The sequence below is a fragment of the Lissotriton vulgaris genome, chromosome 10 (genome assembly GCF_964263255.1).
Source record: "Lissotriton vulgaris chromosome 10, aLisVul1.2, whole genome shotgun sequence".
NCBI classification, from domain to species: domain Eukaryota; kingdom Metazoa; phylum Chordata; class Amphibia; order Caudata; family Salamandridae; genus Lissotriton; species Lissotriton vulgaris.
In genome coordinates, this window is record NC_141698.1 from 699,784,141 (window position 1) to 699,798,854 (window position 14,714).

Consider the following 14,714-nt stretch of genomic DNA (forward strand, 5'->3'; position numbering starts at 1 on the left):
GGAGGGCCCCTTCAACTTACATTTCGCCACTGGGTTGGGTGGTAGTAGTGCTCATTTTGATCATTACTTGTACATTGACATTTGAGCGTATTGAACATTTTCATATTGTCACCAAGGATCCAGGTAAATGCTTGATTCAACTTTCAGCCAGTACCTTTAAAATCATGGTAGCATTTGAAATGATAGATGAACCTACATAATGTGTGACCCCCAGAAGTGTTCGAATCATAAAAGGTGTGGCAACCAAAAGTAGGCAAATCTTGCTTGCAGAAAGGTATAATAAAACCTGTTATATTTCAGCCTGTTATTTCATGCCATGGTTACCCAAGAAGGTCACACCATCTTCGAAGTCCACATTTCCACTGTTGGAAACACAACTATTGCATGTTTTTGTTCACCACAACGTTTATGAGTCGAAATCTGTTCAAAGGTCATATAGAGACAGTACGTACAGTACTGCAAGAAATTGCTAATGGAATGTCTGTTTTATGGTGGGAATTCACTGCATTGATCTGGCCTAACTGCATTTATTTCCAATTCGGGAAACACACCATCAATTGTTTGCTGAAGATAAGGTTTATTCTGCATCCTATGCTATTCTTTCTGTTGATGTGGCAGTTTGCATGAGCTTTAGAGGGCAATAGACTAATAGTTTGTTTTGAGTCTGTCATCCATTTATTTTTCTGACATTTTCAGGATATGTAGACAATAAATTCTGATCATTTTTCAGATGTCTATGGGTTAGTCAGCTGTTGATATAACATTGTGCAGATTGCTTTGTGTTAGACCTGTCTGGCTTTTTGGCGAAGTCCCTCCTAATTGTTATTTATTTTGTCCCCTTTTTGCCCCTCATACCCTTATTAATTTTTGTGTCTACTGACTTTTTGTAGGTGTTGGCCAGGGGGATAGGTGTTCTCTCTCCCCCTCATAATCTTTCACCTCAGGCCCAGAGGCCTGTTCTGACAGGAAAGTTGGCACCACCTAAAATGGTGGCCACCAACTGCCCCAACTGTCACCAACAGAACTTGCCATAGCCTAACATAGGGCATTCCAGAACCTTCTGGTCCATTCTGGACCACTGAAGGGCAGCCTATATAAGGCGGAATGCGGGGCAGCCATTTTGTCTACCTGTGGAAGTCAGCTGGAGGACAGGCTGTAGCTGAGGGTGGGAAGAGGCTGGACTTAGGATTGACCTCCTGGACTAGGAAGCCACCTTATTGGTCCATCCCACTATTCCCCTGTTGGTTACTTGTCTTGGCCCCGCTGTGGGAAGTTACTGGAGACCCTGGGCGCCTAGCTTGCCCCTTTTCTAAATAATATAGGGGAAGGCTATAGGAGAAGGAGACTGCAGCGCTGCGGAGCGCAGTCCTCTGCCCAGCAGTTTGATTCTAGAGAGACTGTGAAGAAGGACTCTCCTACGGAGAGGGGCTTATCCTGGTGCCCCTCCCCTTGCTCTGCTTGTTATCCCAGTGCTGCCCAACTGCTGGAATCGCGCCCCCCTGGTGCCAAAACCCCTCCGTGACCTTCCTCCTACCTGTGACCACGAGGGCTGAGGAAGCGGAGACAGCGGGACCACAAGCTGTTCTACACCTGGGTCGGCGTGGGAATGCTGAAGGAGCAGGAACGGTCATTCAGCTAGCCGTGTTGTCCCTGCATCGGTGTGGGCGAGCGGCGTTGTTGCGGAGCTGTAATTAAGGGCTCTGAGGTGAGGAGCGGACTGCGCAAGCCCTCGTCAGTTTCGAAGTGGGCGGAGGAGGAAGACAGCGTCGATCAAACAGCGCGATCTCAGGCGGTGAGACACTCGCCTTTCGCGCATGCCCCATTGAGCTGCCGGGCTCCGTGAGGCGGAGCCGGATAGGAGGAGGCGGAAATTGGCAGGCGGGTCCGGAAGAGGAGTGCGTCCTTCGTTCGCTCTGAGGTGAGCGCCTTCAGGAAGCTAGGTACGAGAAGAGTCCTTCCTTTGAGGCTGCGCATTGAGCGGCGGCATCAGCGTGTGCGGAGGAGCGCCGGCTACCGCTGCAGCCCGAGTAAGTGTCTGGCATCTCTCCCTCGCTCAAGCGCCACAAGGAGGAGCCGGCGCGAGCGAGAGGCGGGAAACGGAGAAGCCGGCTGCCTGCTAGTGAAGCTGTTAAAATCCTTTCCCCGCTCGAGCGCCACCAGAGGAGCTCGCTCGAGTGGGAGAGGGGAACGGAGGTGCCCTGAAGGCTGATGTGCCTGGCCGGTGCTAAACAACTCTAACCTGGCACGTGGTCCGTCCCCACTCGCTCTCTGGCAACTCAGGACCCTGAAATACAAGTAAGGAGGTGTATCATAGGGGGAGACTGGATTCTCAGAAATAATTCAGACTCTGCTAGTTCCTACGGGTGTGACATCTACAGTGGGGAATACCTTAAGGAATCCCTCCATGACCTTGAGTTAAGGAGAAGGGGTTGTAGGGGCTGTGGGAGACCGAGACACTGCACTTAGAGGTAACCTTTTCTTAACTAAGGTTGGAGTCTGTTTAAATGCACCATTACTGATGATTTATGACTTAACTTAGCCAATCTAGAAGTGCTGAATTTCTCTCCTTAAATGAGGTTGTGACGTGAAGTGCCAAGGAGTTGGACTGAGTACAGTAGGAGCATAGTTGATTGTACTGGAGTCTGCGGAATTATACTATCGCAATTGATTATTGATCCAAGTTAACAAACCTGAGGGTGTATTACTGATTTGATGGCAATTGTACTGTATTGTTGAAACTGGCTGATTAATTGCTTAGCAATTTAAATGATAGAATTGTTGATAATAAGATAACCTGAAAATGTCTTACACTGCATAATTTGAAACTGAAGAATATATTATTTTTATAAAGCAGTACGTATTTTCATACATTTTTGGTGTAGTGTTTTCTTTTGAGTGCTATTGCGTGGAATTACTTTTGGGTGGTCTGCAACCTTACACTGTGCCTCTGATATGCTAGTCTTGCCCTAGGCCAGGCTACCCCAATTCCAACTTATTGGTGCCTAGCGGTGGGATTACGGACTTGGTTGCAGCTACTTACTAGTAATTTGACGTAATACACCCAACCTACACCAGGAGTTTTCTCCTTGCGGCCCTCCCAATTAGTCTTTTTGTTTTTTCTAAATTTATTCCTGGTGGTGGGTGGAGTTGGCTTTAGGTTGCCCTTGCCACTCTGAAATTTCTGGTGTGTATCCAGGTTTGCCTGACTCACAATGGAGTTCGCTGTGGAAAACCTGGAAGTCTATTCCGTGTCACAATTGAAAATGTTCTGCCAACAGATGGGGTTCTTTTTCAAACATGGTGCCAGGAAGGGGGAGCTCCAGACCAGTCTTAGGGCTTGGGTGGAGGCACACCAAGGAAAGAAGGAGGAGGATGAAGAGGTCGACCAGGACACGGTGGGGGAGGTAGAAGAGTTATTTCGCCATGAGGGGGAAAACTTACTCACCGGACCAGTGTCCTACTCCAGAAAGGGCAGTAGCATCTCTGGGGGAAGCCTAACGGAAGCCGAGCTCACCGATAGGAGGGAGAAAAGACAGTTAAGGTGGGAGTTGGCTAAGTTGGAGCAGGAGAAAGAGGAGAGGAGGATGGTCCACGAGTTTAGACTGAAGGAACTGGAGCTCCAAAGTCTGCGACGGGGGTCCTCTCCTGATAGGAATGGTGGCAGCGAACCAAAGGAGTCAGCCAGGGAGACCAAACCCTATATACCAAAGGACCTGATAGCGAGCTTCAGTCAGGGGGACGATGTAGCTAAGTGGCTGGCCACTTATGAGGTTTCCCTGAGGGTTCATGGAGTGCAGGAGAAGCACTGGGGGGGTAGTTTGTATAAGTACATGTCTCCTGCTGGTCGGGACACCTTGCTGGCCCTGGATCCAGAGGAACAGACAAACTACCCCACCATGAAGCTGGCGTTGTTAAGGAAGTTCGGGCTCACCCCAGAAAGGTACCGACAGAAGTTTAGGGGGAGCCACAAGCTGAACACTCAGAACTGGGTGGACTTCCTTGACTACGCCAGAAAGGCCTTAGAGGGTTTGGTCAAGGGCAGTGAGGTAAAGGATTATGAGGGGCTGTACGATCTGTTTTTGAGAGAACACCTCCTCGAGAAATGTTTTCCCGAGCTGCGCCAACACCTGGTAGACAGCAAGCTGACCAATCCCCGGAAGCTTGCAGAGGAGGCGGACATCTGGACAAGTACCCGGGTGTCCTCCAAGGGGACTGGAGGGGAATCTCAAAAAGCCGGACAGGGCGCCCCCCAGAAGAAGGAGGGGGGGAGAAAAAGAAAGAGTTCTCTAAAGGTCCCCAAAATAACTTCCAAGGGAAGGGAGCAGGTTTCACCCCTAGGGCAAACCCGCCCCGGAGCCCTCATCCTGGCCAAAGCCAGCAGCCCAGGGTTCTCCACTGTTTTGAATGCGGTGGCGTTGGACATTATAAGGGAGATGTCAGATGCCCAAAGAGACCAACCCCTCCCACCGGAGGAAAGTCACCGGGAGTAGCTAGTGTAGCGCTCGGGGAGGAGTTGCCCTTAAATAAGGGGGGTGAGTGGGCGGGTGTCACCTTAGTGTCCCTGGGAGAGCGGGAGATGGTGCCAAAGATCCAGGTGCCCCCAAATACTACAAAGTATGGGCAATGGGTTACCATCAATGGCCAGAGAGGGGAGGCTCTGAGAGATACAGGAGCCAGCATGACTATGGTAAGAAGTCAGCTGGTGTCTCCAGAGCAGGTTGTTCCTAATGTACTCCACCCCGCCGCGATGGCTGACGGCAGAATGGGCCACTATCCAGTGGCTGAGGTTCCCTTTGAGTGGGAGGGGGTTGCAGGTTCACTTCGAGTTGCCGTAAGCCCTGCCGTGACAGTCGATTGTCTGTTGGGGAATGACATGGAACATAACACTTGGAGAGAGGTGGAATACCGGACGCATTCTGCGATGCTGGGTACACCTGACTGGGCCTGTGTCAGCACACGGTCTGCGACTGCCCGGAGAGGGAGTTCGCCTGGGTTGGAGCCTGGAACAATGGCCCAACCCGCTGCTAAGAAGGGACAGACCCGGAGACAGAGAAAGCCTGCTCCGGCTTCCACACCCCATGAGACAGATCGGCCACCTGCGGTGGTGGACCAGGAGTCCGTGGAGGGGGAAGTAGACTCTCTGGAGGATTTACCCATCCCTGCGGAGTGGCATGTGGAGGGAGGTCCTACCAGAGAGGAATTCTGTAAGGGGCAGAGGGAGTGCCCCACCCTTGAGGGACTGAGGCGACAGGCTGAAGCCCAAGCAGCAGGTGATGTTACGGGACATTACCATATTTACTGGGAGGATGGACTCCTCTACAGTGAACCCAAGGTCCCCTCGCCTGGTTCATCGAGGGCCTTGGTAGTCCCGCAACAGTACCGAGCCTTTCTTTTGGAATTGGCTCATGCCATACCCCTGGCAGGACACTTAGGCCAGGATAAGACCTTTGCACGGCTTGTCCTCCACTTTTACTGGCCTCAGATGAAAGTGGCGTCCAACACATACTGTAGGACATGTGTAACCTGCCAGGCCAGTGGGAAAACAGGGGTGAAGCTAAAAGCTCCCCTGGAACCACTTCCAGTCGTTAGCACCCCCTTTGAGAGGGTGGGCATCGACATTGTAGGGCCTTTGGATCCACCAACAGCAGCTGGTCACAGGTTTATCCTGGTACTGGTGGATCATGCCACACGGTACCCAGAGGCCATACCTCTGAGGACAGTCACTGCACCTGTAGTGGCAAGAGCCCTAATGGGAATCTTTACCCGAGTGGGATTTCCCAAGGAAGTTGTGTCCGACAGGGGGACCAACTTCCTGTCAGCTTACATGCGGGCAATGTGGAAGGAGTGTGGAGTGACCTACCGGTTCACCAGTTCACCACTCCTTATCACCCCCAGTCGAATGGACTGGTTGAGAGGTTTAATAAGACCTTGAAGGGCATGATCAGAAGTCTGCCCGAGAGCCTGCGGAGGAAATGGGATGTCCTCCTACCCTGTTTACTCTTTTCCTACAGGGATGTGCCCCAGAAGGGAGTGGGTTTCAGCCCCTTTGAGCTTCTGTATGGGCACCCTGTACGCGGTCCTCTCAGCCTGGTGAAGGATGGTTGGGAGAAATCTCCCAGGAAACCCCCCCAGGATGTGGTGAGCTACATGCTGGCCTTCAGGAGCCAAATGGCGAAGTTGTGGAAGCAAGCTTCTGACAACTTGGAGGCCAGCCAGGCAGTCATGAAGGAGTGGTATGACCACAATGCTCACCAGGTGGAATTGGAGCCTGGACAGAAAGTGTGGGTGATGGAGCCTGGAGAGCTTAGCGCCCTCCAGGATCGCTGGACAGGCCCCTTTGAGGTGTTGGAGAAGAAGGGTAAGGCCACATACCTGGTGGACCTTAAGACCCCTCGACAGCCCCTACGGGTGCTGCATGCCAACCGACTCAAGCCCCACCATGAGAGGCCCGAAGTCATGCTGATGATGGTGACTGACGGGGAAGAGGAAGCGGAAAGCGAACCTCTCCCAGATCTCTTTTCGTCCCAAGAGAAGGATGGGTCAGTGGAGGGAGTGATTCTCTCTCCTACTCTAACTCCTGAGCAACGGGAGGACTGCCGCCAGATTCTGGAGCAGTACTCTTCGTTGTTCTCCCTTGTCCCGGGAAGGACCCACCTATGTACCCATGATGTGGACACAGGAGACAGCCCACCAGTGAAGTCCAAGACCTACCGGCTGTCTGACAAGGTGAAGGCTAGCATCCATGGAGAAGTTGCCAAGATGCTAGAGCTGGGAGTAATTGAACCTTCCAACAGCCCTTGGTCCAGTCCGGTGGTGCTCGTGCCAAAAGCCGCACCACCAGGCACCACACCCGAACTAAGGTTCTGTGTGGATTACCGAGGACTGAATTCAGTAACCAAGACTGATGCTCATCCGATCCCTAGGGCGGATGAATTGATTGACCGGCTAGGAGCTGCCCAATATCTGAGTACCTTTGACCTCACTTCAGGGTACTGGCAGATCTCCTTGACAGATGGAGCAAGGGAAAGGTCAGCCTTCTCCACGCCTGAGGGACACTACCAGTTCTGTGTGATGCCCTTTGGGCTCAAGAACGCCCCTGCCACATTTCAGCGGCTGGTGAACCAGGTCCTCTCTGGAATGGAGAGTTTCTCTGCTGCTTACCTGGATGACATTGCTGTCTTCAGTAGCAGTTGGGAGGACCATCTGCAGCATTTGCAGGCCGTTCTCCAGGCCCTGAGACAAGCTGGATTGACCATCAAAGCCAGCAAATGCCAGATTGGGCAGGGGTCGGTTGTGTACCTTGGACACTTGGTGGGTAGGGGGACTGTGCAGCCCCTGCAGGCGAAGATTGAGGCAATCATGGCCTGGGAACCCCCCAAGACACAGACTGAGGTCCGAGCTTTCCTGGGCCTCACAGGATACTACCGTCGCTTTGTGAAGGGGTATGGCACTATTGTAGCGCCCCTCACAGAGCTCACCTCCAAGAAACAACCTCGACGGGTAGTTTGGACAAAGGCTTGTCAGCAAGCCTTTGAAAAGTTGAAACAGGCAATGTGTGCGGCACCGGTCCTGAGGGCCCCAGACTTCTCCAAGGAGTTCATTGTCCAAACAGATGCATCAGAACATGGCATTGGGGCAGTGTTATCGCAACTGAATGAAGAGGGCCTGGATCAACCCGTAGTCTTCTTATCCAGGAGACTGCTTCCCCGGGAACAGAAGTGGAGTGCCATTGAGAGGGAAGCTTTTGCGGTGGTGTGGGCTCTGAAGAAGCTGCGGCCATACCTCTTTGGCTCGCACTTCCTGGTTCAGACTGACCACCGACCCCTTCGTTGGCTGATGCAGATGAAGGGGGAAAATCCCAAGTTGTTGAGGTGGTCCATCTCCCTACAGGGAATGGACTTCCGGGTGGAACATCGGCCTGGAGTGGACCACGCCAATGCAGACGGTCTCTCCAGGTATTTCCGCCTTAGTGATGAGGACTCCCAAGGGGTTGGGTAGTTCTCCCCACTTTCAGCTGGGGGGGACGCGTGTTAGACCTGTTTGGCTTTTTGGCGAAGTCCCTCCTAATTGTTATTTATTTTGTCCCCTTTTTGCCCCTCATACCCTTATTAATTTTTGTGTCTACTGACTTTTTGTAGGTGTTGGCCAGGGGGATAGGTGTTCTCTCTCCCCCTCATAATCTTTTACCTCAGGCCCAGAGGCCTGTTCTGACAGGAAAGTTGGCACCACCTAAAATGGTGGCCACCAACTGCCCCAACTGTCACCAACAGAACTTGGCCATAGCCTAACATAGGGCATTCCAGAACCTTCTGGTCCATTCTGGACCACTGAAGGGCAGCCTATATAAGGCGGAATGCGGGGCAGCCATTTTGTCTACCTGTGGAAGTCAGCTGGAGGACAGGCTGTAGCTGAGGGTGGGAAGAGGCTGGACTTAGGATTGACCTCCTGGACTAGGAAGCCACCTTATTGGTCCATCCCACTATTCCCCTGTTGGTTACTTGTCTTGGCCCCGCTGTGGGAAGTTACTGGAGACCCTGGGCGCCTAGCTTGCCCCTTTTCTAAATAATATAGGGGAAGGCTATAGGAGAAGGAGACTGCAGCGCTGCGGAGCGCAGTCCTCTGCCCAGCAGTTTGATTCTAGAGAGACTGTGAAGAAGGACTCTCCTACGGAGAGGGGCTTATCCTGGTGCCCCTCCCCTTGCTCTGCTTGTTATCCCAGTGCTGCCCAACTGCTGGAATCGCGCCCCCCTGGTGCCAAAACCCCTCCGTGACCTTTCTCCTACCTGTGACCACGAGGGCTGAGGAAGCGGAGACAGCGGGACCACAAGCTGTTCTACACCTGGGTCGGCGTGGGAATGCTGAAGGAGCAGGAACGGTCATTCAGCTAGCCGTGTTGTCCCTGCATCGGTGTGGGCGAGCGGCGTTGTTGCGGAGCTGTAATTAAGGGCTCTGAGGTGAGGAGCGGACTGCGCAAGCCCTCGTCAGTTTCGAAGTGGGCGGAGGAGGAAGACAGCGTCGATCAAACAGCGCGATCTCAGGCGGTGAGACACTCGCCTTTCGCGCATGCCCCATTGAGCTGCCGGGCTCCGTGAGGCGGAGCCGGATAGGAAGAGGCGGAAATTGGCAGGCGGGTCCGGAAGAGGAGTGCGTCCTTCGTTCGCTCTGAGGTGAGCGCCTTCAGGAAGCTAGGTACGAGAAGAGTCCTTCCTTTGAGGCTGCGCATTGAGCGGCGGCATCAGCGTGTGCGGAGGAGCGCCGGCTACCGCTGCAGCCCGAGTAAGTGTCTGGCATCTCTCCCTCGCTCAAGCGCCACAAGGAGGAGCCGGCGCGAGCGAGAGGCGGGAAACGGAGGAGCCGGCTGCCTGCTAGTGAAGCTGTTAAAATCCTTTCCCCGCTCGAGCGCCACCAGAGGAGCTCGCTCGAGTGGGAGAGGGGAACGGAGGTGCCCTGAAGGCTGATGTGCCTGGCCGGTGCTAAACAACTCTAACCTGGCATGTGGTCCGTCCCCACTCGCTCTCTGGCAACTCAGGACCCTGAAATACAAGTAAGGAGGTGTATCATAGGGGGGAGACTGGATTCTCAGAAATAATTCAGACTCTGCTAGTTCCTACGGGTGTGACATCTACAGTGGGGAATACCTTAAGGAATCCCTCCATGACCTTGAGTTAAGGAGAAGGGGTTGTAGGGGCTGTGGGAGACCGAGACACTGCACTTAGAGGTAACCTTTTCTTAACTAAGGTTGGAGTCTTTTTAAATGCACCATTACTGATGATTTATGACTTAACTTAGCCAATCTAGAAGTGCTGAATTTCTCTCCTTAAATGAGGTTGTGACGTGAAGTGCCAAGGAGTTGGACTGAATACAGTAGGAGCATAGTTGATTGTACTGGAGTCTGCGGAATTATACTATCGCAATTGATTATTGATCCAAGTTAACAAACCTGAGGGTGTATTACTGATTTGATGGCAATTGTACTGTATTGTTGAAACTGGCTGATTAATTGCTTAGCAATTTAAATGATAGAATTGTTGATAATAAGATAACCTGAAAATGTCTTACACTGCATAATTTGAAACTGAAGAATATATTATTTTTATAAAGCAGTACGTATTTTCATACATTTTTGGTGTAGTGTTTTCTTTTGAGTGCTATTGCGTGGAATTACTTTTGGGTGGTCTGCAACCTTACACTGTGCCTCTGATATGCTAGTCTTGCCCTAGGCCAGGCTACCCCAATTCCAACTCTTTGCATCTAGGGGATTTGCATATGATTTGATATTGGGTTTACTTCTGTGACATCTTCATTGTGAATTTGTGAGTCTCTTTCAAAAGAGTGGGAGGCTTTCTATGGAATTCAACATTGGAGTTCTTTGCTTTGTGGTTTGCTTTTGTATGTACCTTTGAATGTCCTTTTGTGGATGTTGTTAGTTCTTTGGTCTGCATGTTGTGATATCTTTTTGGGTACTGGGCATTTGTTTATTATGGTATTGTGCACCCCCTCAGGGGGAGCAGCAGAATTAGGCAGGGTTTGGTGACTTCTTCAACCCCACCTGAATCACTGGCTTAATCAGGCGTTTAGGTTCTGGGTCGCATGTGGCAGAAAGATCCCCAATCAGGAGCCACTTCCTGTTCTGGGTAGGAACTCCAGAAAAGTGTTGAAGATACTGTGATGTCAAACCTACATTGAACCACAGGAAAGTATGTATTTAAGCCCTGGTGATCTTGATCTTGGCCTTTTCTGACCTGTACTCCAGCCCAGGCCTTTCGGCACTGCCGCAAATACCTGAAGCTCTAGGCATGGGGTGGTGACACTCCAAATCATAAAATGCCTGCACTCCAAATCATATTACGATGTTTTCATTTATAATTTTGTGTTAACATAATGTTTGGACTTTGGCAGTTAATGGGATATAATGTATGAACCTTTTTTTTACTTTTAATGCATGTATTTTCTTGGCTGCATTTTGAGGGTGGGAGTTATGCACTTTGACTTGAACAATTGCAGAAAAACTCTCTTAACAGTCACTGATGACAAATGCTGAAATATTGTCTTGACAATGAATGAGGTGGTGTGCACACCAGCATTTGTCAGCATATTCCATTGAAATCCATCACTTTCCAAGCTTTAACAATTGCGTGCGAACTGGGTTACGCAATGCCCTCATGCAACATAAACATATGGACAAGTGGGGAGCGTGAAAATCGCGCTCCACACCCAGACGCACTGCAGTTAGTCTGGGCATTTTCAATCGATATTTTCCTTTAGGAGTGGGATCGTGGGATCACTGTGTTAGTGGACCAAAGCGTTTTAACCTCTGACTCTTATGTGAGAGACCCTACTGTACCTGGCAGGTCAGGGACGGGTCTGGGACTTATGTCAGGTTGGCTACTTGTTCAGGATCATCTGCTAAAAGGTATAGTGTAGGTGTTTTTCCTGTACGAAAATTTAGTAGATTGCACTGATTAATGCTTGATGTACAGGACAAATTATTTTTCAGATGTGATTTCTCTGATGGAAATACTGGATAAGGTTGGCTGTGAAATCAGTAATGTGAAATACATTTGATCGTTTTCGAGCTCACAACCGAAAGGTCTTGTGTTTTTTCATCAGTGACTCGTGGGGTGTGGGGGGGGAGCAGGGTGCAGGAGATTTAATACTGAATGAATATTCAGCCTATAGGAGGAAGGTGGGCGCCCACTGCCTCACATCCCAGCACTCAGTTTGCCCCGATGGATCATAGTAAATGCAGTGCATGATAACACTTACTTCAGTGACAGGCTTTAGTTTTTCACCCTATTCAGCCTATGTTTGTGCACGTATGAGATGGCGACAGAGGTGGAACCTAGATGTGATGAGCACAAGAAACTTTGCGGCGGCTTTTGCACTAGTCTAATTTATGTGCACAAGGAAGACTTAAGGTTCGTCTGGCCTAATTGAAATCAGCTGTGACCTGCAAAATCAGGTTGATACCAAATATGTGTCGTCCACATCCCAATCTGCACAGGAGACAAGTGCTGAGTAACAAAAGCATATCTGACTATGAGAAGTAGAACTACAAGAGCACTCCTTTATATACACTTACACACCTTTGTGAATCAACCCCAAAACATCCAACGTCCTATATGTGAGGGGACACGCTGAATCCCTTCTGACACAGTCAATCAGACCAAATGTGTCCCCATACCCCACCTTCTACCCTCACTCGCATTTCCTGCCCCAATGAATCAACCTGAGACCCAACTTTTGTTCTGATTGGAGATTGTAATCATCTCAAGCCGTATGGGTCCTGAACAGAGGTGAGCATTGGTCAGTTCCTTGGGCAAGATACAGTGGCAAAAAGACTGAGCCCCAATCTTGCCCACTTTTCAAGGCCGGCCACCCTCCCCACCCATTGCTGCGCCACAATCGCAGACCCGTAATATTGCAGGCCTCACAGTAACACAGCATAGCAGGTCGCACCCCTTTCACAGTGGAAATCTCCTTGTGGCCTAATAGACTGGAAATGGCATCCACTCCTTTAATGGCCCCAAATATCCATAGGCCTACTCCATTAGGAGTGCATCTTGGGGCATTATCAAAAGAGCAAAGAGGGCATAGTTGTTTCTATTTGAACTATTATGGCCATGGAGTTTTCGATGGCCATGGGTACTTACTGTGTCAAACTCCTTTTTGCTCCGCTGCTGCAAATTGAAAAGCCTGGGGCCTGGGCTGCGGTGCCCTAAATAGGCCCCAGGCCCAAAGCAGGCAGTAAGCGAAAGTGACACCACACACCTACCTCATCGCCTTCAGCCTGGAGTTTCAAGGCTTTTCTAGAAGGCCAACCCTCCCCCACCCCTCCTCAGGCCATAGAGTTGTGAACAACCCTCATGAAGGAGAAGGAGGAGATGGGGCCGGTCCTGGAGGGCCCTGGGTCCTAATGCTGCGCATTGGTGAGTTGATGCGCTTGTCCATTTGAACTAATATGGCCAGGGAGTAGCCGATGGCATGGGTACCTACAGCTCCCCATCAAACTTCTAAAGTCAATGACAAGGCCTGAGACCAGATGTTCTTTGGGTTTGAGGTCATAAGACTTCTGCTGTATTTTTTTTACACACAAACAAAGAATTGTTTGACATAAAAAGTTGCTCTGTAACCACATTATTTACTTCTTGTTTACAGGTGAGGCCTAGCCCTAACAGAGACTCTAGTACATGAGAGTCACCTATCTATAACTAGTTTGTTCCTGTGCAACCAACAAACATAACCATTCCAAGTGAGATCATGACAGGTCTGTGGCCCTTTATCTTAAACCCAGTCCCTACTTATGGGAGGACCCCATCTTCCCTGTCCCACACCGGGAGCCCTCCCACCTCGGGAGCTCTTGAGGAGGGGGTTCAGTAGAGCTTCCGGGGCAATGCCCATTCTCCAAACCTGTCCTCGGCAGACCCCAGGCCTGGGGCAAGCGCTGCAAGCCAGGAGGTGGCCCCTGGCTTCCCGCCTTATCACCGGCTCTCCTGAGTTGGGAGATGATCTGGAAATGTATGGGAATATTCTTATGTTAATTATTTTTCTAAAGCGCTCAATTACCAAAATTGAATCTTGGGGCTGGCTGAATTGAAAGACAGAAAGGATCTGGAGCCTATTCAGAATTAAACAAACATGTGTCCAAGGCTTTCCTGAAAGCAAGTAACGTGGTCATGGCTTCGATGTATAGAGGAAGAGCATTTCATGCTTTCGTTTCTCTCAATGCAAAGCTTCTGCCTCCCCAAGACATGCATTTGAATCTGGGCACTTCCATCGATTTGGCAGAGGTAGATCGTAAGAACCTGCCTGGAGTGTACCAAGTGATTCTTTTCTTAAGGAAATCGGGACCTAGGTTGTGTAGTGTTTTATTGGAAATACAGAGTGCTTTGAAAATGACCCTCTGCCTAATGGGAAGCCTGTGAAGTTTCCTAATTGACTTGGAGACCGAATGATATCTGTAGTATTCCATCTTCTATGTTCCTTTTAGAATTGTTATGTTCTATTTAGAATTGTTATGGTTCTTCCTTACCTAGAGATTCTTATGAGTGTAATGATCAGTTAAGCTTGTGTACCTGTTCTTGGTGGTTGTTCAAGCTGTCTCCTTGTAATAAACTTCGAGCTACCATCTACATGTCTCCTCGTGATTCCAACATAATTTGGCGACGATCGGGATACTAAAGGTGTGAAACAAGAAAAGGATCCACTTTTTCTTCTATTTTTTTTTACATGAAAAACGAAGTTTGGAGACAGCGTTCACCTTTCCTTCTAAGGATTAATTGAAGGTACTTTTTCACTGTATGTTGTGTATTGAATGATTGCACCAGCGGCTGTTCCTATCACTTCATGTGCTTTTGATTGCACCCGCGGCTGTTTTGCCAACTATCTGTAACGCTTTGGATTTATTATTTTTTTTTTTCTGTTGCCTGACAACTGTATCATTCCGGCGTATGTTGCCTCCTGTACGAAATTCCGCTTGAAATTTCGTTTCCCTAACTTATTTACTTCAATTTTACTTTTCTTCGTGTGGCATCAATATTGAAAGGCATCATTTGAAATCTACTGTACCTCACAGCTCGAGCTGCCGACTCCCGCTGTTGAAGGTTCTCCATTGCGCGCATGGACTCTTCGTGTTCAGTACTTCCCAGCGTTGCACAGCTCGTCATCACGCATAACGTTGCATGACGTCCAACACAGCGCAACTCGTCATCACG